General features: G+C 46.3%; 1 long non-coding RNA gene across 3 annotated transcripts in view; it reads right to left on the bottom strand.

Annotated features, from left to right (window-relative positions):
* Positions 1-19,206, bottom strand: part of LOC138304002 (uncharacterized) — a 238,677-nt gene extending 219,471 nt beyond the window's left edge. For all 3 annotated transcript variants that reach the window (XR_011205482.1, XR_011205480.1, XR_011205481.1), the window contains exon 1: positions 19,036-19,206. This is a non-coding gene — a long non-coding RNA (uncharacterized lncRNA). The remainder of the gene's footprint in view (positions 1-19,035) is intronic.
* Positions 19,207-24,587: the final 5,381 nt, after the last annotated feature.

Here is a 24,587-nt window from a genome sequence, read left to right as displayed (position 1 = left end):
GGGGCTTTGTGCCCAGAGTGCTCCATCCTGCTAAGGACAGAGGTAGTGATTGTATCTCTCCACTGGTTCTGGAGGGGGCTTTGTGCCCAGAGTGCTTCATCCTGCTAAGGACAGAGGTAGTGGATGTATCTCTCCACTGGTTCTGGAGGGGGCTTTGTGCCCAGAGTGCTCCATCCTGCCCGTGACGGACTCAGTAGCATCAGTGCCCTTAGCGCTCATTGGACAGCGGTGCTTGAGGCGGCGGTGCCCTGTTCAGCGGTGCTTGGAGCGGCGGTGCCCTGTTCAGTGGTGCTTGAGGTGGCGGTGCCCTGTTCAGCAGTGCTTGGAGCGGTGGTGCCCTGTTCAGCGCTGCTTGAGGCGGCGGTGCCCTGTTCAGCGGTGCTTGAGGCGGCGGTGCCCTGTTCTGCGGTGCTTGGAGCGGCGGTGCCCTGTTCAGCGGTGCTTGGAGCGGCGGTGCCCTGTTCAGTTGTGCTTGAGGCGGCAGTGCCCTGTTCAGTGGTGCTTGAGGCGGCGATACCCTGTTCAGCGGTGCTTGAGGCGGCGGTGCCCTGTTCAGCGGTGCTTGAGGCGGCGGTGCCCTGTTCAGCGGTTCTTGAGGTGCCGGTGCCCTGTTCAGCGGTGCTTGGAGCGGCGGGCTCCTTTGCAGTGACTCAGCTGCTGGTGGTCCTCTCTAGCCCAGCAGGGCTTGTGCTGGCAGTCCTCTCTGGCCCAGCGGGGCTTGTGCTGGTGGTCCTCTCTAGCCCAGCGGGGCTTGGGCTGGCAGTCCTCTCTTGCCCAGTAGGGCTTGTTCTCGCGGTCCTCTCTGGCCCAGGGCCCAGCGGGGCTTCTGCTGGTGGTCCTTTCTAGCCCAGCGGGGCTTGTGCTGGCGGTCCTCTCTGGCCCAGCGGGGATGATGGCTGTGGCCTCCTGGTCAGCGGGGATGATGGCTGTGGCCTCCTGGCCAGCGGGGATGACGGCTGTGGCCTCCTGGGCAGCGGGGATGATGGCGGTCTCCTCCACCGTGCTGCTCTTCCCAGACTTTCCTGGTTTCTTGTGTCCCTTCCCCACCTTGGAAGGTGTCGCAGCTCACTCCACACTCCCACCGGGACCCCTGGGAGCGGCTTTGGCGGCTGGAGTCTTCCCCCTCTCCCACCGGGCACTGGCCGACCTTTGATGCTTTACAGGTGGGGGACTGTCTGTGCTGTGGCTCCATGCCACACTGGCTGCCCTGGTGGCCGGTGCACTCCAGATTACGGTGACTATAGGCACCACTGGTCCCGGAGATGTTGTGGCTGAGGTGCTAGTTCGGGACCTAGGAGACGGACGGGGTGGGGGAGGTGTGGGAAAGAGGTCAAGGTTGGACAGGAAAAGTTTTTGGGAGACACAGGGATGGGTAGCTGGAGGGGGTTTGGGAGTGGAGGAAGAGGTTGTGGTTGTAGGAGGTGTCGTTTGCTGACTTTGGGTGAAGGTGCATGCGCTGGAGGCTGTTGTGAGGTGGATGGCCGTTGGGTGGGTGTGTGCCTGCATTTGTGTATCTTGGGAGGGGGGTCACAGACACACTGGGAGAGGACACAGGGGACGTGTGAATGGTAGTGGGGGTGGTGACTGCACGTGAGCGGGGTGTGGTGGTGTGTGAGCTGGTGATGGCAGTAGTGGCTGTAGATGTAGTGCATGAAGTTATGTGAGTGGAGACGAGACTGGGAGGGAGGAGGGAGACGACGAGGAGGGGGACACAGTGGAGGCAGTGGATGTTGGTGTGTCTGCATGTGTGTGATGCTTGCGTGAGTGCCTGTGGGATGTGTGGTGCTCATGTTTGCCAGAGCTTCCTTTGTGTGTTGACGTGTGTGCATGCTGGTCTGAAGGTGTGCTTGGGATAGGCTGGGGTACAGGGGATTGGGTCTGGGTGCAGGAAGTTGGAGGGGGAGGCTAGAGACAGGGACAATGGCTGCCATCAGTGCTGAGGCCAGAGTCTGAAAAGCTCGCTGAAGGGCCGCCTGACCAGAATGAATGCCCTCCAGGAATGCATTTGTTTGTTGCAACTGCCTTTCTACACCCTGGATGGCATTCAAAATAGTAGACTGCCCAACAGTGAGGGACCTGAGGAGGTCAATGGCCTCCTCATTGAGGGCAGCAGGGGTGAATGGGGCAGGGCCTGAGGTGCCTGGGGTGAAGGTGATGCCCACCCTCCTGGGTGAGTGGGCATGGGGCAAAGGCTGAGGGGCTGCTGGGAGGGCGGTGCTGGTATGGGGGTGGCGGCTGTACCTGTAGATGCGGGGGCACAGATGTTGCCGCCACCACAAGGGAGCTCCCATCAGAGGACGAGTCCGTGTCGCTGGTGTCAGCTCCTGTCCCCGCTGTGGAGCTCCCCTCGCCCTCCGTCTCACTGGTGAACTCCGAGTCCGTAGTTTCGCCCTCCAGGGCCATGTGGAATGCAGCTCCCTCGTGCTCCGGTGTTACTGCTCCTTCGCCTGATGATGCTAATGCACACAAGAACAGGGAGACCACAAAAAGGGGGGGGGGAACGACAGAAGAAATACATGTTGAGTGCATGCAATACCGCTACCGTTGGTGGACACAACAGACACAGAAGCCCCCTGCACTACGCCGCGCTCTTGGGCTCCACTGTTCAATTCCAGGGAAATGGCCTACTAGGCTATGGACGACATCTGCACACATGGATGACACAGGGGCATGACTAGGTGTACTTGGGACTCTACAGAGGTAGGGTGGGGTGCCACATGGCCTGCCTTACGGAGGGACCTTGCCTACTAAACTCGCCCTGGCCTGGGGAAACCCACAGCCCACCTCCCCCACCCAGACACCTCCACAGCACGCTAAATCAGCAGGATGAGAGTGTACTCACCCCCTTGTGGCTGCTGTGATGCCCTCAAGCGCCCATCCAACTCCGGGTAGGCCACCGCCAGGACCCTGAACATCAGGGGGGTCATGGTGCGATGGGTGCCCCTCCCACGTTGGGAGGCCATCCCCAGCTGAGCCTCCGCCGTCTTCTTGCTCCAGCGGCGAATGTCCTCCCATCTTTTCCGGTAGTGGGTGCTCCATCTGTGGTAGACCCCCAGGGTCCGGACGTCCTTGACGATGGCACGCCAAATATCTTTTTTCTGGTGGGCGCTGACCTACATGATTTGTACAGGGGGAAGAGAAACTTATTACCAACTGCACCGTCACAGTTATTGGCCCTCATCCCTACCCTTGGCATGTGGCACATGCACTCACCATTGTTTCATGCACGCCGCACTCTAACCCCTTCCTTCTTACATCCACCCCTCTCCACACAGGCATAGCCCATACAGCATGCTCCCAGAGTACTTACCTGTTTGTTTAGAGGACCGTAGAGTAGCGTATACTGGGGAGGACCCCATCCACAAGTTTCTCCAACTCCTCCGATGTGAAGGCAGGGGCCCTTTCCCCAGACACTCGAGCCATTGCTCTTCCAGAACCAAGGTCACAGCAGCACTTGCAGTGTAGGTCCTCTCCTGTCGAAGATCAGGTATCGAATGATTGAACAGATATAAAATGGCGGTCATGTCCGCAGCGGTGCGTACCGTCACCGCCGGCGTACATCGTCATTGGCTCATGGGACCCATAGGGTCCAATGTTAACCAATACAGCATTGCGCCGCGGTCTTCGACCGCCTACCGCGACGATGTACAACGCCAGCGCAGTTACCTCACATCCCATTGTCCCACATTAGAGGTCAGGCAGCCGCCATTTCAGGGGCCCACATGGCTTCATTTCCAACTGCGTCACTCATACCTAGGCCTAGACTCAACACACATACAGGCCACCTTTTGTGTATGATAGGTGTTCTGTGTAAACTGTGGGTACGTACCTCTGAGTTGTTTGACTCTGTGATCGCTGTTGTCCTTCATAGGCACCGTCTGCTGGGACATGTGATGAGATGGCGGCATCCTCCGGTGTACCGACCGTTGGTGGACCTGTAAACAATGGAGGAGCGACATTTGATTATCACCTACAGGCTTGACCGTGCCACAATCCAGGAACTGTATACCCAGTTGGAGCCAGACCTGATGTCAGCAATCCGCCATCCCACAGGAATCCCCCCTCAAGTGCAGGTGCTGTCAGTGCTCCATTTCCTTGCAAGTGGTTCCTTTCAGACAACAGTGGCCATGGCATCAGGGATGTCCCAGCCTATGTTTTCCAACGCATTGTCCAGAGTGTTGTCTGCCCTTCTGAAACACATGAGGAGCTACATTGTTTTCCCTCAGGTGGAGGATTTGCCTACAGTGAAAGGTGATTTTTATGCCCTGGGACACATCCCCAACATCATAGGTGCCATTGATGGGACACATGTGGCTTTGCTCCCCCCCTACAGGAGTGAACAGGTGTACATAAACCGGAAGAGTTATCATTCTATGAATGTACAGATGGTATGTTTGGCAGACCAGTAGATCTCCCATGTGAATGCCAAGTTCCCTGGCTCAGTGCATGACGCCTACATCCTGCAGAATAGCAGCATCCCTTATGTGATGGGTCAACTCCAGAGGCACCGTGTGTGGCTATTAGATGAGCACCTGGAAGCAAGTCAGTGGGAATAGTTGTCTGGGTCTGGGGATATCCCTCCAGGTTAGTGCGTGTCTAACAGTTGTCCCTCAACATTTGTAGATGAGTCTGGTTACCCCAACCTGTCATGGCTACTGACACCAGTGAGGAATCCCAGGACAAGGGCAGAGGAACGCTACAATGAGGCCCATGGGCGAACTAGGAGGGTGATCGAGCGGACCTTCGGCCTCCTGAAGGCCAGGTTCTGGTGCCTCCATGGGACAGGTGGATCCCTATTCTACTCAACAAAAAGGTGTGCCAGATCATCGTGGCCTGCTGTATGCTTCATAACTTGGCTTTGCGACGACAGGTGCCTTTTCTGCAGGAGGATGGTCCAGATGGCGATGTTGTTGCAGCTGTGGAGCCTGTGGACATTGAAGACGAGGAAGCAGGGGAAGAAGACATGCACAACAGGGACTCAGTGATCCAGCAATATTTCCAATGAGACACAGGTAAGAATGTAGAGCTGCCTACTACATGTACTTTAACACTACTACCTCTCTACTGTGAGTCGTTTTCACCCAGTGTATGGTCACTGAGTTGTCACTTTCCCTTACGATCTCACAGATGTGGGTCTCACTGTGTGACATCCTCTTAGATTCCTCATGGACTAGAGCTGTGTGACATAGGTATGTTGACATTCAACTTGAAAGAGCATTTTGTCACTGTAATTGCTAATACACTATTTCGAAATCACAGACAGACTCCAGATTGTTTTGTGATTTAAGTGTGTTTATTTAAGTGCTCAATATTGGAGGGGGTAGTGAAATGGTGAGGGGTGATGGCGGATGAATGTCCATGGCAGAGTCCAGTCTATTAGTCTCACAGGTGCATTGCCCATATGGGCATAGGAAGTGGAGCTGGGGCAGTTTCAGTTTGGACAGGGTGACAAAGTGGGACAGTAGGATGACAATCAGGGTGGTCTCATTTCTTGGCGGGGGTCTTGACATCGTGCTCTGTCTTTGTCCTGGATCTCAGGGACTGTTTGCGAGGTGGTTCTCCCTCTGCAGGGGGTGGGGTGCTGGTGTGGTGGTCCTATGGTGGTGCCTCCTGTCTACTGGCGCCGGCGGAGGTGGTGGGCAGTTCATCATCCATGCTAGTGTCAGGGGCCCCTTGTAGTGCCACAGTGTCCCTCCTGGTGTTCACAAGTTCCTTCAGCACCCCTACGATGGTGCCGAGGGTGGAGCTGATGGTTCTGAGTTCCTCCCTGAAGCCCATATACTGTTCATCCTGCAGGTGCTGGGTCTCCTGAAACTTGGCCAGTACTGTTGCCATTGTCTCCTGGGAGTGGTGGTAGGCTCCCATGATTTAGGAGAGGGCCTCGTGGAGAGTGGGTTCCCTTGGCCTGTCTGCCCGCTGTCGCACAGCATCCCTCCCAGTTCCCCTGTGTTCCTGGGCCTCCGTCCCCTAGACCGTGTGCCCACTACCACTGCCCCCAGGTCCCTGTTGTTGTTGGGGTGGTGGGTTATCCTGGGTTCCTTGTAGTGGTGGACACACAGCTGATTGACGTGTCCTGGGGACGGAGGTATGGGCCCGCTGGGTGGGTGCTGTGCTGGTGTTTCCAGAGGGTGGAAGGTCTGTAGTGGCCTGTGACTGGGTGATGGGAACCGACTGTCCTGAGGTCCCCGATGGGCCGGGCTGGTCATCTAGATCCAGTTGAACAGAGGTGCTGTCATCACTGTGGGCCTCTTCTGTTGGTGGTGTGGACATGTTTGGACCCTCCTGTCTAGTGACGTTGGGTAGGGGTCCTGCAGGGGTATAAAAGGATGGTTATTACATCTGTGTGTGTCATGGTGTTCAATGGGTGGGTGACCGTGTACCCCAGTGCTTGCATTCCTGTGTGAGACCTTGTGTGAGGATGGTTTAGGGGGTTGTATGGGTATGTGCAGTGGGCATGCTTTAGTGATGGGTGTCCATGCTTTGTTGTTGCATGCAGGGCTTGGTGTTGGGATGAGTGGTTTGTGATATTGGGACATATGTGAGGAGTTGGGGTGCTGGGGTGAGGGTGGGGGTATGTGATAGCATGCAGGTAGGGTGGGGGTTGTAATAGTTAAGATGTGACTTACCAGAGTCCATTCCTCCACCTACTCCTGCAAGGCCCTCAGGAGGCAGAATCGCCAAGACCTGCTCCTCCCATGTTGTTAGTTCTGGGGGAGGACGTGGGGGTCCGCCGCCAGTCCGCTGAACCGCCAGGTGGTGTCTTGAGACCACGGAACGCACGTTCCCCCGTAGGTCGTTCCACCTCTTCCTGATGTTCTCCCGATTTCTTGGGTGCTGTCCCACTGCGTTGACCCTGTCCACAATTCTTCACCATAGCGCCATCTTCCTTGCAATGGAGGTGTGCTGCACGTGTGCTCCGAATAGCTGTGGCTCTACCCGGACGATTTCCTCCACCATGTCCCTGAGCTCCTCCTCCAAGAACCTGGGGTGTCTTTGCCGTGCCATGGGGTGGTGTAGGTGATGTGTGGGGTGAAGTGTGTGGTGATATGTGTGCTGGTATGTAGTGGTGTGTTGTGTGAGGTGCGTGGAAGTTCTGTGGGTGATGGTGTTGTGTGCCTGTGGATGCTGTTGTTCTTGCTGGTGCTCTCTCTCTGGCCTTCTCTCGGCAAATGTGGTCGTAGGGGTTTGTGGGTGATGTGGGTGTGTGTTTTATATTATATTGGGTGTGTGGGAGTGGTGTGTGTATGTGTATCAGGTGTGTGTATTTCAAATTGTCCAATGTGGTAGTGTTTTGTAAATGTGTGTGTATTTTGAGCGTTGCGGTGTGTACCGCCAATGGAATACCGCGGTTGAAAGACTGCCGCGTGGATTCGTGCGTTGTGATAGTGTGGGCGTATTTCTGTTGGCGTGACGGTGGAGGTTTTGTTTTCGCCAGTTTATCACTGACCTTTGGTGTGGCAGACTTGTGTGGGTGTCTGAATTTTGGCGGATTCCGAAATGTGGGTCATAATAGCTGTAGCGGAATTCCGCGGCGGTGTGTTGGCGGTCTTCTGCACAGCGTTATGCGGCTTTTACCGCCAATGTTGTAATGACCGCCTTTGTCTGTGTTTGCAGAACTCTGTCTGTAGTGGCCCCTCTTCAGTTTGGCAGATGACCAACTCGGGTAGGTCCACCAGGACACCAACTCCTCCCATGTCAGCTCGGTCGCATCACCATCTGAATCAAACCTCCACCCGGACATGGGATTCTCAGCTGCGGGTTTACCACCCCCGCTGTTTCTCTTTATGGCAGGTACTTGGGACATATTTTCAGGCTCAGGTTTTGACATTCCTCTTGGGCTTCCATGTATCATGTGTTCAGGTATATCCACTCATCCAACCTTAACATCTCCAAGTGTGACCGGATCTCTACCTATTTACCAGTGGTGTGACCCATGCCATTACTAAGCATTCCCCATTTAAAGGGAACCAGAGCCATAGGGTAGTGACTCTCGTGATTGTCAGATATTACAACCTGGTGGAATACTTTGGGGATTACCAGCTATGGGAACAGCAGATGACAACTAACAGTAGTCATACTAGCTTCTTTGTCTCTCAGAGCCTCCACCTGCTGCCCATTGATGGTGACTTATTGCCTGTACTTTTTAGTATTGTTAGGCTTGTAAGTTTTGGGTACCATCTCTCTGTCACCCAGGAACACTAGGGTAATCTCTGCATTCCCCCATACTAACTGAGGCAACCAGCTCCATGAGTACTACATTTGCCATTCCAAGAGTCTGCCCACCTGTGGGGGTGCTGTTTTCTTTTTGGGCATTTGGGATCATAACACTCATAGCACTTGGGGGCGAATTGACCAAAGGGCTTTTTCTCATTAGAACTGAGGAACAGTGAGCTTGGAGTCTACCAGGTGCTGGTGCAGCTCTGGAAAGCAATTACTGAACATGTACTCACTTTCAATCAGATTGCACAACTCCTTGTAAATACTCACTCCATAGCCCTTCACCCAATCATCCAGTGACTTGCCAACATAATCCTCAAAATCATCCAAGAACTGGTTTGACAGCTTCTGTCTGCCTCTAAACTTTAATCTGTACTTCTCAGGGATCAAACCATATTTCCTGACAATGGCTTATTTCATGAGTGGGCACCTTATCCTGTCAGAAGTCTCCCTAGGCCAACAGAGAATCCCTCCCCTCAGTAGGTATATATACCCCCTGGGACTGGTTCCCCAATCCTTCTCAGGGCCCTATTGCATTTCTAGAGTGATCTCATATGCCCCAAACTACTTTTCTATGTCAAACCTCACAACACAAACAGGCCCCAGATCTTTGGGGATATGGACCCTATTGTCTCCACTGGGCCGTGATTTTTCACTGCCACCATTGCTGCTCCATTGTTGCTTTCAGGTCCAGCTCCTTCGGACTCCCCCTTTAACCAACAATAGTTTATTTTCCTCCAAAGCCCAGTCAGCCTCCTTTGCAACCAATTTCACCTTGGCCATATGTAGTTGAAACTCCCGCTCAGGTTCCTGTCCTCCAGTTCCTTGTTCCTGTAGACTGATTTTTCTACTCCTCCTGCTTTATCTCTGGGCCTGTGGCTATGCCATGTCCTTCCTCATCCTCATCCTCGTCCTTCTCATTCACCACTTCCTCCTCAGGATCACTCTCCTGCAGTGCTCCAGTTGCAGCCTGCAGCCTGTGGACGTCCTCCTGGACTATGAGGGTTATTTGAATAGACACTTTTTTACCCCTTTCTCCTAGGTTAGCCCTTTCTCCTTGCAGAGCTTCCCCAACTCTGCCATCTTGAGGTTGTTAATGCTGCTAAGCTTCAACTCATTGTACTCAAGCATGTATCACAAGTGGAGCAAATATGAGGCAAGAATTCAATTCTGACAGATAATTTATATGGGAATTGTTTTGTTAAACAAATCACTGAATGGCACTGCACAACTGAGCCAGTTGTTCAGTGGTTATATTAGTGTTCAGTGGTGATCAATCCAGTGAACACTAATGTAAGAAATTGGGCTATTGGTTGCAGAGGGTGGAAGTACTACACAGGCAACAACTACAAGCCTTGTCAGGTTGAACCACATAAGTCACTAACTTAGCCCATGCTTTTCCCTCTGGTACCTTGGCACAAAAGGAATCAGGCTTGACTTAGAGGCAATGCAAAATGTATTCATGCAGCACACAAACAATAATATAGTGAAAACACACCACAGGAAAAAGTGCAGACTCATTTAAAAAAATAAAATATACTAGAATGACAAAAAATCTGTAGAACCAAAGTAATTGCATTTTCAGGTTTTAAGTGATGATAGCACCATTGAGCAGGAAGCAGCGAATGTGATTATCTGGTGGCACTGGCCTGGGAGGGGAGTCACAAGGTCAGGCCAACTGCAAAGGAATGCAGGTCAGGTAAAGGGAACAGTTCAGTCCTGCTGAAGAGCTACCTTGTCAAGTCCGCACAAAGAGTTATGCTCGCATTGGAGGAGGTCGTGAGAGGGAGGCTTTTGGCATGGAGACCAGGTTGAGTGTCACAGACGTTTGCAGGTGTAGGGCGAAGAAATTCAGATGTGCCACTGTCATGTAAATGGCAACTCACAGCTGATTAAAACCAAGCATGTACAAAGATGAAACATCAAACACTCTATAATAGCTTGAAGAAAGAACAAAAATTGAAAAATCATTAAACATTCATCTCACTAAGCAAATTACAACTTGGCAAAGCTCTTTAGTCATCTACGCCAAAGCTGCTCAACTAATAAAAAGAAATAGAGAGAGAATTAATGAAAAAATAAGAAAATCTTCTGCTGAATCCTACTACTTCATTGATGTGTCTCCCTGCAAACTTGCCCACCACCATCAAACAAGAACACAACCCACTTGCTTGTACATTTCAGCGCAGAGAGCTTACTTATCTCATAATATCCTACCACACTATCAAACAATTTGAGAAATAGTTTAAAATGGTCAACGATTCTCAGAATCTCTCAGAATCTCTTGTTGCACATATATGTATACAATAGCCAAAGAAATGGTGACCCCAAAAGTAACCTACTATTTTTCTGACAAAAGCAGATACATATCAATCTAGTTTCCCAAAAATCATGCAAATTCATAACTAACCTATTTTCCCCACAAAGCAGATGCACATCATTCTACATTCTTAAAAGAACATTCCACATCAAAATGTTTGAGCATCCAAGGAATTTTTAGGTTTGATGCCTTCCTTACTTCTGTCTCCATAGAAAACTTACTACTAATGGATACTAATGAAATGGCCATGATTCAGGGTAATGGTGAAAATCTGAAAGCTTTTGAATGAACCTCTCTCAGTTTCAAACAGCCTGTAGTGGCTCATCAGATGGTGTTAACTCAAACCTCGACGTCAAAGGAATGTCAGTTCCTCACCTTTTATTGGTAATGACTATAAAATCATGCAGCACAGTGCATCAGCTGCAAATGCTGCACAGTGCTGCATGAGAAAAAGTGAGTAGGAGAGTGCCATATTTACAAAAATATGGCACCCTCCTCCCCTCTCCCTAGTGCCAGTGCAGAAATATCCTCGTCTAGGCGAAATACACACCTTTGCGCCATAGTGCAAAGTTGTCTAAGTGAGACTAGCATAGGTTTTGTACTGGAAGGATACCATTCCAGTACAAAATACTATGCTTAGACTAACCTTAAAACGTTTCCCACTTTGCATGTGTGCTGTACAGTGCAGAACACATGCAAAGTTATAAAATAAAGGCGAAATGAAAGCATTTCTCCATGATACCGCCCAGCTGAAGTGGGCACCATTTTCTGACGCTAAACGTTCTCTACATTTTTAGTTAAATAGGGATTAGCATCAGAAACCTTGGGTGGTTGCATGGAAACACCCATGCACCACACATGGCACCCCTCCTTGGCTCTAAGTTATGCAAATCACCCCTATTCACTCCTAGCGCTACTGTTGAGTGATTTTCCAGTCCTTAACAAATTTAGTGCTGGACAGTAAATTAGTAAAAAGATTTAGTGTCAATTGGCGTCCCTTTTGTGATGCAAACACGGTGCTAAAACTTAGCAAATGTACCCTGAAGAATGTAGGGAAATGCTTTAACTTGGCTGGATGAAACTTCTGTTAGGAACTGAAATATCTGTATTGATAGTCATTTCAAAATGGTATCAAGCAAGGAGTTTCAAAACATCACATAAGGAAAATTGGCAATCATAACAAATAGAAAAGGCTGTTGAGAAAATGCTCTGATTTGAGGAAAGGCAACACCAGAGCCTACACCACTATATAAAGTGGTCAAATAATCTGAGCAGCTTCTTTTTTTTCAGTTCCTTCAGATTTTTTGTTGTTCAGGGTGCATGCTGAGAATATTATACAACCTCAGATTTAGTTTGACAGCATCTTCAATGAAGCATCATACCAGTGATTGAAAGGATCTGAGTGAAAAATGTTCCAGTTACATCTGAACAGGTCAGGATCTACATTGGATCAAGTAAGGTACCTGTCCTAGTTGTGTTATGCAGACTTGAAATACTATTGCATGTGGCTGATTCTATCAATGTCTAGGAAAACCCACACTTACAATTTTATCTTCAGTTTTGCTTCCAAGTTATTCCCCTTGGGGACAGGTTCACCACACAGCACATTGGCTGTCAACAGCAATTCCTGTGCCAGCTAAGACCTGATGTTTGAGGGCCTACCTTCCAGCTTCAAGGTTTACTTGAGGTGGTCTCTTTTTAAATATTCTAAAATCCTGCACTCCAGATGTATAAGGCATATTGCTTGGCTACAACTACTTGGGCCTCAACATTAAGGACAAAAAACCTCAAACAGCAGACAGGATGCACACATCCAGAACCAGTCTACATTCCAGGTCCAACATGTGTGAAACAGCTCATTTACTTCTCTAGGAAATAATACATCTTTCACCACCCAAAATAGCTACTAGTTTTATGGGCACAGCTTGCGATATTAAGAGTCCATATGCTGACTGCTTCATTTTTCAAATCTTTGAGCTCCAATATCAACCTTCCATCAGCTCGCCTACTCATGGTTTTTCACTAGTATGATGTCCCCTAAATGTAAAGCATGTTTGTTTGGAGCAGATCTAGCTCTTAGATCATACTTTCTTCTCAATTGGAACTTGGCTTGTGTACTCAAGTTCCATGTCTATGAGTGTCTCTCTATCCTGGTCAGAGAGATCAACGTAGAGGTTTGGCAGTTAAGCAATAGTTTCTAATGCCTACTAAATAAATATTATTAATACTTCTTCCATACTGCTGATTTCTGCCTATCTCTATATTGCATCTATTAACCCACTGCTGGTTTACTACAACATTGATCAACCCTGTATTTTGGGTCATTACATCACTCGCTCTACAGTTAACACCACTTTGTCATCAGGATAGTTTTTTAAATAACTTTCATTAATATATCGACCACCACTGCACTGATGTTATATCTACTTTTTTAAATATATTTTTACTTTTTGACTTTCAGGCGTGTTGAATTGAACTGATTTGTAATGTATTTCTTTAAAACCATAACCCTCACATTTAAATGCACATATTTAATTTGTTATTAATAACTTTAGCCTAACCTTTACATTTAATTTATTCAATTATTATTTTTTTATAACGTAGCACTTTTCTTAGCATATACGTATTAAATATTTTAAATTAATTTAGAAAACTACCCATATCCTATAAAATATTTGTTTATAATTTGTTTACTATAATAACTTAATCTCACAGCAAAACGCTGTCAGTGCCCTCATTTTGTGATATACTTTTTAATGAATGTATGCATCTTATTTAACAGTGTTGTTTGTGTAATATTTTAAATATTACAGCCCTGGTTTTTATTTTTCCATAACATTTGTTATGAATTAATATTATCCCAATGCAAACCTTTTCATACATCTCATCGACATTCCTTAGAACTTTAAGTGTGTGGCTATTATATCTATTTAATATTCCTCTTGTGAACGCTCCGCCATCCATATATCTCTTCCTTTTGTGTGTGTGCGTGTTCATTTATTTGGTTAATTAATTTGGGGCCATAAATATGAACACGTTTCCTATACACACAAAATGGTATAAACTCTTTGATACATCTGGCCCTTAATGTTAGTTATTTTTTCTAAATTACAAATAACTTAAATGAAATTATATTACCTTTGGCAAAGGAGTCGTCAGCGATATAGTGACCCAATCTGTATCTGTCACTTTCATGCAGTGACTATGATGTTAGTGTCACTTAATGGAGTACATTTTAAGTAGCAGGAGCACACAAATCCATCTCCCCTTACACTACTCATTTTGCCCATTTGGTACTGATAACTCCTAGTCAAACGTGGCATCTCATCCTGGCCATATTATCATCATTTTAGACACTAATCTATCAAGCAACTGGTTCTCAAGTTCTCAATTCTCTGCTGCCTGACTTTTCTTTGATCACACTGTACTCCCCATACACTTAAACTGAGTGATTAAAAAACATAATTCTGCCGTTAATCACAAAATGCTCTTACCTTGCCATCTACTACTGTGTATCTCATTTCTCTTTATATTTAAACATATTAACTTATTTTTTTTATCAAAATCTCTTCAGAGAACAATTGATGTCAGCTGATGTGTTGAACTGACCCTGAACTACTCTTGTTAATAAAATCTGCTTAGTTAGAATTTTCTGCAATGAATCGATGGATAGAAGATGAGGGAATCAAATTTGTATCAAGGTCTGTGTAAAGCATACGGGATGTACTTTCCCAGAACTCAAACAATAGAGACACTGACTGGAGAAGAAGATGCAACATTTTCAATACCTGATGAGCTGGATTATGAGGACATCGTACAGTGAACCAATCGACACACTGAGAACGGCATAGTATTAGAATTCATAGATTTGAAGAGCTGAATGTATTGGGTAGAGTCATATATGGTGACTAATTGACCAATTAGGATTTGGGGGATAGTCTGGGCAACTTTAATATAATGCTATGACAGAGTGAAAAATCTTCCGATCTTAATCCGAAATTGATGCGATATCGGGGGAGCAGAGATTCAAGATTCTGTCATTGGGCTCATGCTCTGAAGACGAAGGCTGACTTTGTTGCTGATCCATACCGTGGATAGGTAGCTATAACAATGTGACTGATTGACTTTTGTGTCTTTTCTTTCTAGGTACCAACAGCGCTGTCTAAATAGTTTTTCTAGCTAGATGTTTTCCAAATTCATGTTCCAAATTGCTTTTCGCATGAAGTCCCACATGCTAATGCTAATCTGTGTTAGGCAGGGTTCTGATTCTGAGACGCTGACATATACGATGACAAATGATTGATGGACTGATTTGTGGAACTCTGCTACTCATGTTAACATATTCTTCTTTATTGGCTTATGTTGAGGCATTAGAACGTATATTTTCTCAAGTTCTGATTAGATTATGTTATTGGTGATCACTAATGAATTAATCTTGATTGGATTGAATAAAGTTTGAATTAACCTTATGACTTAGTATTGTAACAAATAGGGAAATAAAATTTATAAAATGTATAATTGAGTGGTGGTTATTCATGAGATGTTGACGCTATTCTCTGATGATTAATATTTTTGCGTATTGGTTTGTGTATTGATTATTGATGGTCATCGATTACTATATAGAAGGATATTCCAGGCGAATCAAAAGGTTAATCGACCTATACGCGTCCCCTTGTAAGTTTATTTACTAAGAACCAGGTGCGCTACCAGAAGATTTACCCATTTTTTCCGCTATTTACCTAACTAACACTTTCCACTCTCTCTTGATGTTCTTCATATCACCACCAACTCTTTAATCCAATGCTGCCTCGCAAGTTCGACAGGCCAGTGCACAAGAGCCCTGAAATGGCAGCTTACACTGCCTACTGCCCTGGCCTGAATTCAGGCCAGAGCCGTATGCAGCGAAAACTGCAGTTTCAATCCTTGTTTGTGTACAAGTGTCCACAAACAATGACGACCAAAGAAATGAGGACTTACCTGGGTCTTACCGGGTGTCCTCTTCTCCTCGCAGTCCGACAACGATGACGAGTTCTCCTCTCCAGCGGCTTCCTCCTTCCTCTGCTCCGGTGCATGCTGTACCCCAGTAATGGGGTGTACAGCGCAATGCAGACTGTTTGCGCTTATGGGCTGCAGTGCACACTGGGTGAACTCTGCTCCGCTGGTGGGACTAGCGGAATGTTTTATATAACTACATGCTCCGAGCAGAGCGCAGAGTTCCAAAAACTCCCTTAGCTCTGCCAACAGAGCTCCCTGCACAGGACTAGTTTTGTGCCACCCTTTCCTTACCTTGTGTGGTGCAAGGGTGATGCAAACTTTGATAAATATGCTTTTAGTGTCTGTGGGCCTGCAAACCAACTTTCCCTCAGGGTAGGTTCATGTTTGCCGGCCTTTACTACAGAGATCAGTCCCCCACTAATCTTGGAGCCATTAATTTAGGTTTGCTAGCATGTTTGGATCGCAAGATATCCTATTTTTAATATACTGGCAAACCATAAATCACTTCACAAAGTATGGTTTTCCATTACCATGACTTCATTTTCCCATTTTTCAAGATTTGCCTTGTACATGCACATGTTGCAACATTTATTTAGGCTACGGCCCTCATTATGAGCGGCCTCATAAAAGCTGTGAATATTATTGCAAGTGATAAAATCTGACTGAGAAAGTTGAAGTTTTAAATAATCTGAGCTATTAGTCCGGCCTGACGAGGGGAGAATTTTTTTTTTTTTAGGAGGCACACCTTTTGAAGAAGGTGTGACTATAAAGGGTGTCACCCTACACATGGACCTAGAAAATAGAGACTACCAAATTAAGGATGCCTAGTACAGATGTGGTCCTATGTAAGGTACCCTTTGTGGGTGACTACCTGCACAGTGTCTTGTAGAGTGTATTAAACTTTTGGTGAATAGGGATCCGAGGCCCTGATGAATGCCCAAGACCCGGAAGGGCTTATAAGAATGGGCAGAAACATGTTGGCTTGAATGGGTGACACAAACCATTACTATTGTGACTTCACTGTATGGTTTTAATAGTACCTGTTTTCGCCGTTAATAAAGGAATGACCAGGGGTAAACACAAGGTATTTTATAAGTCTGGATCCTGGTCTTTTTATCCAGTTAATATTTATCAAGAACTCCCCTCTGCTCAAAACGAGCCAGACGGTTGAGTCCATCCTGGTGGTACCGACCTTACCAGGGTGGAAAGTAGAAGCCAAGGATGAAATATGAGACTATGAGGTGTGGGAGGTTTCTACTTCCATAAAGGGAAATGACCTGAGTGAGGTCTTGTGAGTCCAGTAATTTACCTTAAGAGGTGTTAATGTATAATAGAAAAAGGAAGGTGTCTTTCCTGGAGCAGTCATATTGTTGTGTTTTTGGTTAAATAACCTTAGTACATGTTTTTAGGGATATGCAGATTTTGATGCCTACTGCACCAAATTCCACATGTACTTGTCAATACCAGACACTTTTCTCCTGATAAGTTATGACAGATTTGACCTGTTAGAATAAAGCAGGGGAAAACTACGAGGGTGTGATAAAACTCGCAATTCAGATTTTAAGGATGAAATTGTAATGAGGACCCAGGTGTTTCTGATATTATTCTTAGTAATTATGATCCTCTAGTGAAGGCAAATATAGAGTAAGAGTTTCTGTTTTATCAGGATGCTCATAATATTTTGGGGCTGATTCATGAAAAAAGTAGTAGATTTGCACCTGTTGTTTTAGGTATTTAAGGTTATATACAAGGATCGATTTTTACCTCAGTAATATGTTCATAAGGCTGCACAAGGTGTATGCTTCCAGGTCTGCTCTCCGCTGCTCCTATTTCCCCTGTGTTGAATTTCCCATAGTGTAACAGAAGTCTCGGAGAAAGGGCCCCCTGAGCAGCACACACTTCAATTTGTTCCAAGGGAAAACATTTGTATTTCCTGAGATAGCCTTTTCTCTACACCCCCAGCAAATGTCGTGATCACTTTTCAGTGTCAAATACATGTTCAACTATTTACAGGATTTGTGGACATTCCCAGACCTTCAAAGCAAAGCATGACTTGGAATGCCCGTTACCCGTCTCTTGAGTGGGATTTAAGAGTGCCGATCCCTCTGAACTCATGGTGGAGAAGTCTCTACTAGTCAAAGCGTTTATGTATTCCAGGGATTTCTTTGTGGATTCCTGGCAAGTATACGAAGGTAAATTCAGATGTAAACTAATGCTCATTACCAAATTTACCTTTGCAAATCGGGCCTTTATGTTCTCAGTTTAAGTATGAACAGCACTGTGTTTGTGATCAGTTAACCCTCTCGAACAGGGTAGACTGTTAGTAGTATCGTGCCCAGTTCTGCAACTCTAATGTGTGTGATCGTTTGTTTCTTTATTGACTAGTGCTGTAGTGCCTATTTTTCCTATAAGTTTAATTACGTGTCAAATGTTTTAAGAAAGTGTTTTTCTTGTAATATAGAGTAACAGCTCTGGTTTGACATTCGCAAATATAGCAACTGTACTCTACTGTACATGGGGCCACATGTAGCAAAGCTTCCGATTTGCATCTCAAATTGCTAGTCAGAGCGGCTCACAATTTGCGAGTCGCAAATCTGAATGTAGGATAGTGTCCTTGACACTATTTGCGACTCGCAAGGGGGTCGCAAATGCCCACCTCATGAATATTCATGAGGTAGGTCGCAATTTGCGACCCCCTTTGGAATGGCGGCCCTCACAGAGATGGTGGCCTGCTGGAGACGGCAGACCACCATGTCTGTATCTGCTTTTCAATAAAGTAGTTTATTTTTTTTGTAATGCAGCCCGTTCTCCTTAAAGGAAAACACGATGCATTACAAAAACAAAAAATGAAACATTTTTGTTTCATTTTTTTAGAGCAGGCAGTGGTCCGTCCCAGGGGGACCCCTTCCCGTTTGCGAATGTGTTACCACCAGTAAGATACTGGTGGTAACTGCGATTGTTTTGCGACCGCATTCGCGGTCACAAAACAATCCTAAATCGCACTGCGAGTCGCAATTAGGAAGGGAACACCCCTTCCTAATTGCGAGTCGCAATCCCGTTTTGCGATTCGTTAATAAAGTTACTGAATCGCAAAACTGGGTTTGTGCATCAGGAAGTGCTTTTTGCATGTTGCAAAAAGCCACATTCACTGTCTGCAGGTGCAAAAAGCATCGTACATGTGCCCTACAAGTCTCAACTTTCACGCTCCTTTGAGCCAGAGGTTAACTGCTGAACCGAGTTACCATGGAGAATCAAGTAGGCGAGGAAGGTCAGCTTTCAAGTGAAGATTCAGTACCCACACTTCTGGCTTTAAGGGAACACATGGAATATTGTCTTTACTACTCCTAGATTTTCCCTCCGACTATAGAGATCTAGGGAAAATACTGAACTTTCAAATTTATTTATTTTATAAAATTCCGTACAAACCTTTTTCTTAAATTACAGAATTGTCTATTTTGCCCTTCACTCATTAAACATCTAACATCACTAAAGCGCACACATACCTTTCCTCTGAGACTCAGTTTGCTCGCGTCCAAAAAAGTGCTGTAGGTCCTCATTTACATCAGCATTCAAGAGTCTACGAAAGCGTCACATATGATGAAGGAAGTTCCAAAAATCACTGAAGGATTCATTCATAAATATTCGTGCATCACCGCAGACTGGGCAGCCCAGCAGCGGGTTGCTTAGCAACTGAGAAAGATTATCAAAACGTCTGAGCCCCTGTGTTATTTGTCAGAGTGAAACTGGATCTCTTGGCCTGGGCAGCAATAAAAGCGCCTGTGGCTTCTGATGCATTTTTGTTCAATGAGTGTTCACAGCTGCCCATGACTCCTACAATTAGAGCCTTGACTCACTCTTTTTGGCGGCACAAGGAACCTGTTTTCATAAACAAAAATGCATGCAGCGTGTTTGCTTAGAGCCAGCTCTCTCCCAGATGTCTCTCAGCAACCAATACATACATTTCTCCGAGAAAAAAATCCATGGATGCTTGCGGAAAACGATCCAGACGTCCAGCGTGGGGTATCTTTATTACGAAAAGAGCAGATAAATAAACGGAAGTTCATGGCTTGTTAAATATTCATTAAGAATATGGTAATCAGAAAAGGAAGGCAAAGCAGATGTTCAGCTTAAAAGAGTTCATCTGAACGTTCTATTATCAGAGGCGGTCAGCTGGAAATAAGCCACCAAGGGCCCGATTTCAATAAATTTGGTAATTGCTCTTCATGTCACTTAATACGATTGGGTGGTTATTTTCTGACACCCTACGTAAACCCGGGTTTATGAAGGGGCCGGAGTTACATGTTTAGTGATATTTAACCCATCCTTTAATTACAGACTGTGTTAAATATCTCAACTTTCAAGAAATTTCAACAGGTCAAACCTGCCTAAATTTAATACGGGTAAAGTGTATGGTATTTACCGTGCCATGCAGATTGTGGTGCACTAAGTGGCAAAATATGCATGTTCTTCACCAATAACTGGTAGTAACGATTTATGTCACTCAATAAATAACGAACAAGGAGTGATCAATAGCACCTTGTCTTTGACAAGCTCGAAATCAGGGTTTATCTTGGTAATTCCAGAGGCTGTATTACCACATTGTGCCACTAGCCCACTTGAAATTGGGTACTAGAAGTGCTGGAGCAACTTCCATTTCTTGTCAAAGGGTGCTACACCCACCATATTTTTTCAAGGAGGACCACCAATATGCTTATTTGTTGTTTTGGACTGGTCGCTTTTTTTCTGGTTATTAGGTAGGTAATAGATGTCATTCCTGTTTTTAAGCCAGCACGACAAATGTTCAGCCAGTAAAGAACAGTAGAAAAAAATGTTGAGAAATGCGTTTCTAAACTTCTTTGAAAACATAAATTTCAGTAGTTATGTATTCATTGATTTCTGTAATAATATGATAAAAGAATGAAGTAGGCATAACTGCATCTTATATACCAAAAGTTTAAATGCTAGCCAACATTTTACACCACTAAATCAGACTTGGGAACATAAGAATTGTATAATATGAAACTTAACGTACTTCAGCGGTAGTACTTAAGAATAGTATCGCAGAAAATGGTATTCAAGCAGTAAAGTGTTGAACTCCTTATGGAGCATGATAGATACTGGTGTTATACTAGAGGCCAGCTGGTACACACAAGACCTCGAAGACACCATACAACACTGTAAACAGCTAGAAAGGAAAATGGAGAGCCAGGCATGACACCACTTACGAAACTACCTACAAGGCTGCAGTCTAACTCAATCACCAGAAAATTAGAGGCACCAAGAAAAAGCACTAATGGACCGCATCACAGGAAGCTCTAACAGCTGCAAGGAGATCTTCTCGATTGTCGAGCATTTCACAGCGCACTCAGCAACTGCCAACAACATTGCTGCCTCCCAATCAATCAAAAAATTTCTTAAGTGCACTACTCACCCGGTAGGGTCTCAAGGTGCTGCAGGGGGTTACTGCTCGAAAAGCCATGTTTCGAGGTGCTTTCTGAAGGTTAGGAGGTCCTGGGTCTTGCATAGGTTGGTGGAAGGGAGTTCCAGGTTTTGGCGGCAAGGTTCGAGAAGGATCTGCCACCAGAGGTGGTGCGTTGGATGAGGGGGACTGTAGTGAGGGCGAGGTCGGCAGAGCGGAGCTGTCAAGTTGGTTTGTGGAAGTTGATTCGTTCGTTGAGGGAGGCCGGTCCGGTGTCGTGGAGGGCCTTGTGAGCGGGGACAAGGATTTTAAAAATGATCCTTTTGTTGATGGGCAGCCAGTGTAGGGATCTGAGGTGGACAGAGATGTGTTCGTGGCGAGGGAGGTTGAGGATGAGAAGTGCACCTGCGTTCTGGATTCGCAGGAGTTTTCTCTGAAACTTGGCTGTGGTCCCTGCATTGAGGGCATTGCCGTAGTCCAGTCTGCTGCTTATGAGGGCGAGGGTGACCGTTCTTCTTGTTTCTAAAATAATCCATTTGAAAGTCTTGCGTAACATGCAAAGGGTGTTGAAGCACGAGGATGATATGGTGCTGATTTGCTGAGTCATGGAGAGAGATGAGTCCAGTATGATGCAGAGATTGCGTGCGTGGGTGGTGGGTGTTGGGGGTGGTCCAAGGGTGGTGGGCCACCAAGAGTCATTCCATGCTGTCTTATTGGGACCGAAGATGATTATCTCGTTTTTTTTCTGAGTTCAATTTGAGGTGGCTTGCTGTCATCCAGTTAGCGATGGCAAGGAGTCCAGCATGTAGGTTATTCTTGGCAGTAGATGGGTTCCTCGTGAGGGAGATGATGAGCTGGGTGTCGTCAGCGTATGAAATGATGGTGAGGCCGCGGGGCGGATGATGTTGGTGAGAGGAGCCATGTAGATATTGAAAAGGGTGGGGCTGAGGGAGGATACTTGGGGGACCCCACAGATGGTCTTGGTGGCTGTAGACCGGAAAGAAGGGAGGCAAACTCTTTGGGTTCTTTCGGAGAGGAAGGAGGTAACCAGTCCAGGGCTTTGCGGTGAATTCTGGCATCGAAGAGGCGTGTGCGGAGGGTTTGGTGGCATACGGTGTTGAAAGCTGCGGAGAGGTCTAGGAGGATAAGGGCAACAGTTTTGCCCATGTCCAATCTGGTCCTGATGTCGTCTGTACAGGCGATGAGGGTGGTCTCGGTGCTGTGGTTTTTGTGGAATCCAGACTGGGAGACATTGAGTATGTTCTTGTCTTCTAGGAAGCAGTATAGTTGAATGTTTACTATCTTCTCTATGACTTTTGCGGGAAAGGGGAGTAGAGGGATGGGTAGGTAGTTTGTGAGGTCTTCAGGGTCTGCTTTGGCTTTTTTTACGTTGACTTCGGCGTCTTTCCAAATATCTGGGAAGGTTGTGGTCTCGAAGGAACTGTTGATGACGGCCCGGAGCTGGGTAGCGATGATTTGGCTGGCCTTGTTGAAGATGTGGTGGGGGCAAGGGTCTGTTGGGGAGCCTGAGTGGATGGAGCTCATGGTTTTGCCGATTTCTTTGTCATTGGTGGGGGTCCAGGTGTTCAGTAGGTTAGTGCGGCAGTGTGCTGTGGTGTTGGTTGTGTCAGTGGTGGTGATGGTGGGTGATGACGAAGTGAAGCTGTTGTGTATGTCTGCGATCTTGCGGTGGAAGTAGTTGGAGAGGGAGTTGCAGAGGTCTTGAGAGTGTGGAGGGTTGATGGTGCAGGATTTGGGTTTGGTGAGTTCTTTGATAATGGCAAAAAGTTCCTTGCTGTTGTGTGTGTTGTTGTCTATGCGTTCTTTGTAGAAGGATTGTTTGGTGGTGCAGATAAGTTGGTGTCAACAACTCTGAGACAACCTATCCAATTTAGTCTGCAGCAAAATCACAAACATCTACAGCATCTTTGCACTTCAACCCAACCTCATCTCTAACCTACTCTGGGAACATCACCAATCAGCACCACCCTGACCTACATCATCAACACCTTCACCACATCTGCCACGTTCCTGGAAGAATGGAAGCTTGCAGAAATCAACGTCCTCTTCAAGAAGCCCACAGCTGACCCAAATCAACTGAGCAACTTTTGACCCATCTCCCTGCTCCCCTACCCAGCCAAAGTGATGGAGAAGGCCATTAACCTCTTAGCTGCTGGGCCTTTTCCCCCCCAGTGCTGAGCCCTTTTTTGGCTATTTGGGGTAGTTCGCGCTTAGGGCTTCATAACTTTTTGTCCACATAAGCTAACCACGCCAAATTTGCGTCCTTTTTTTCCAACATCCTAGGGATTCTAATGGTACCCAGAGTTTGTGGTTTCCCCTGGAGGAGACCAAGAAAATAGCCAAAATACAGTGAAAATTTCGTTTTTTCCAAAAAAATGAGAAAAAAGGGCAGCCGAAGAAGGCTTGTGGTTTTTTCCCTGAAAATGCCATCAACAAAGGGTTTCTGGTGCTGAAATCACTATCTTCCCACCTTTCAGGAACGGGCAGACTTGAATCGGAAAACCACATTTTCCAACACAAATTTGGCATTTTACTGGGACATACCCCATTTTTACTATTTTTGGTGCTTTCAACCTCCTTCCAGTTAGTGACAGGAATGGGTGTGAAACCAATGCTGGATCCCGGAAAGCTAAACATTTCTGAAAACTAGACAAAATTCTGAATTCAGCAAGGGGTCATTTGTGTAGATCCAACAAGGTTTTCCTACAGAAAATAATAGCTGAAATAAAAAAATATTGAAATTGAGCTGAAAACAACAGCCATTTTTCTTTATGTTTTACTCTGTAACTTTTTCCTGCGATGTCAGATTTCTGAAAGCAATATACCGTTTTGTCTGCTGGACTCTTCTGGTTGCGGGGATATAAAGGGTTTATAGGTTCATCAAGAACCCTAGGTACCCAGAGCCAATAAATGAGGTGCACCCTGCAGTTGGTTTTCATTCTATACTGGGTATACAGCAATTCATTTGCTGAAATATCAAGAGTGAAAAAGAGGTATCAAGAAAACCTTTGCATTTCCAAAATGGGATCAAGATAAGGTTTTGAGGAGCAGTGGTTATTTGCACATCTCTGAATTCCGAGGTGCCCATACTAGCATGTGAATTGCAGGGCATTTCTCAAATAGACGTCTTTTTTACACACTCTCTTATATTTGGGAGGAAAAAATGTAGAGAAAGATAAGGGGCAATAACACTTGTTTTGCTATTCTATGTTCCCCCAAGTCTCCCGATAAAAATGATACCTCACTTGTGTGGGTAGGCCTAGCAACCGCGACAGGAAATGCCCCAAAACACAACGTGGACACATCCCATTTTTTGACAAAATACAGAGCTGTTTTTTGCAAAGTGCCTACCTGTAGATTATGGCCTCTAGCTCAGCCGGCACATAGGGAAACCTACCAAACCTGTACATTTTTGAAAACTAGAGACCTAGGGGAATCCAAGATGGGGTGACTCGCGGGGCTCTGACCAGGTTCTGTTACCCAGAATCCTTTGCAAACCTCAAAAAGTGGCTAAAAAAACATGTTTTCCTCACATTTCGGTGACAGAAAGTTCTGGAATCTGAGAGGAGCCTCAAATTTCCTTCCACCCAGCGTCCCCCCAAGTCTCCCGATAAA

This window comes from Pleurodeles waltl, chromosome 7 (assembly GCF_031143425.1).
Source record: "Pleurodeles waltl isolate 20211129_DDA chromosome 7, aPleWal1.hap1.20221129, whole genome shotgun sequence".
NCBI lineage: Eukaryota > Metazoa > Chordata > Amphibia > Caudata > Salamandridae > Pleurodeles > Pleurodeles waltl.
Note: the sequence above shows the minus strand (reverse complement) of the source record. Positions and strands in the feature narration are given on the sequence as shown.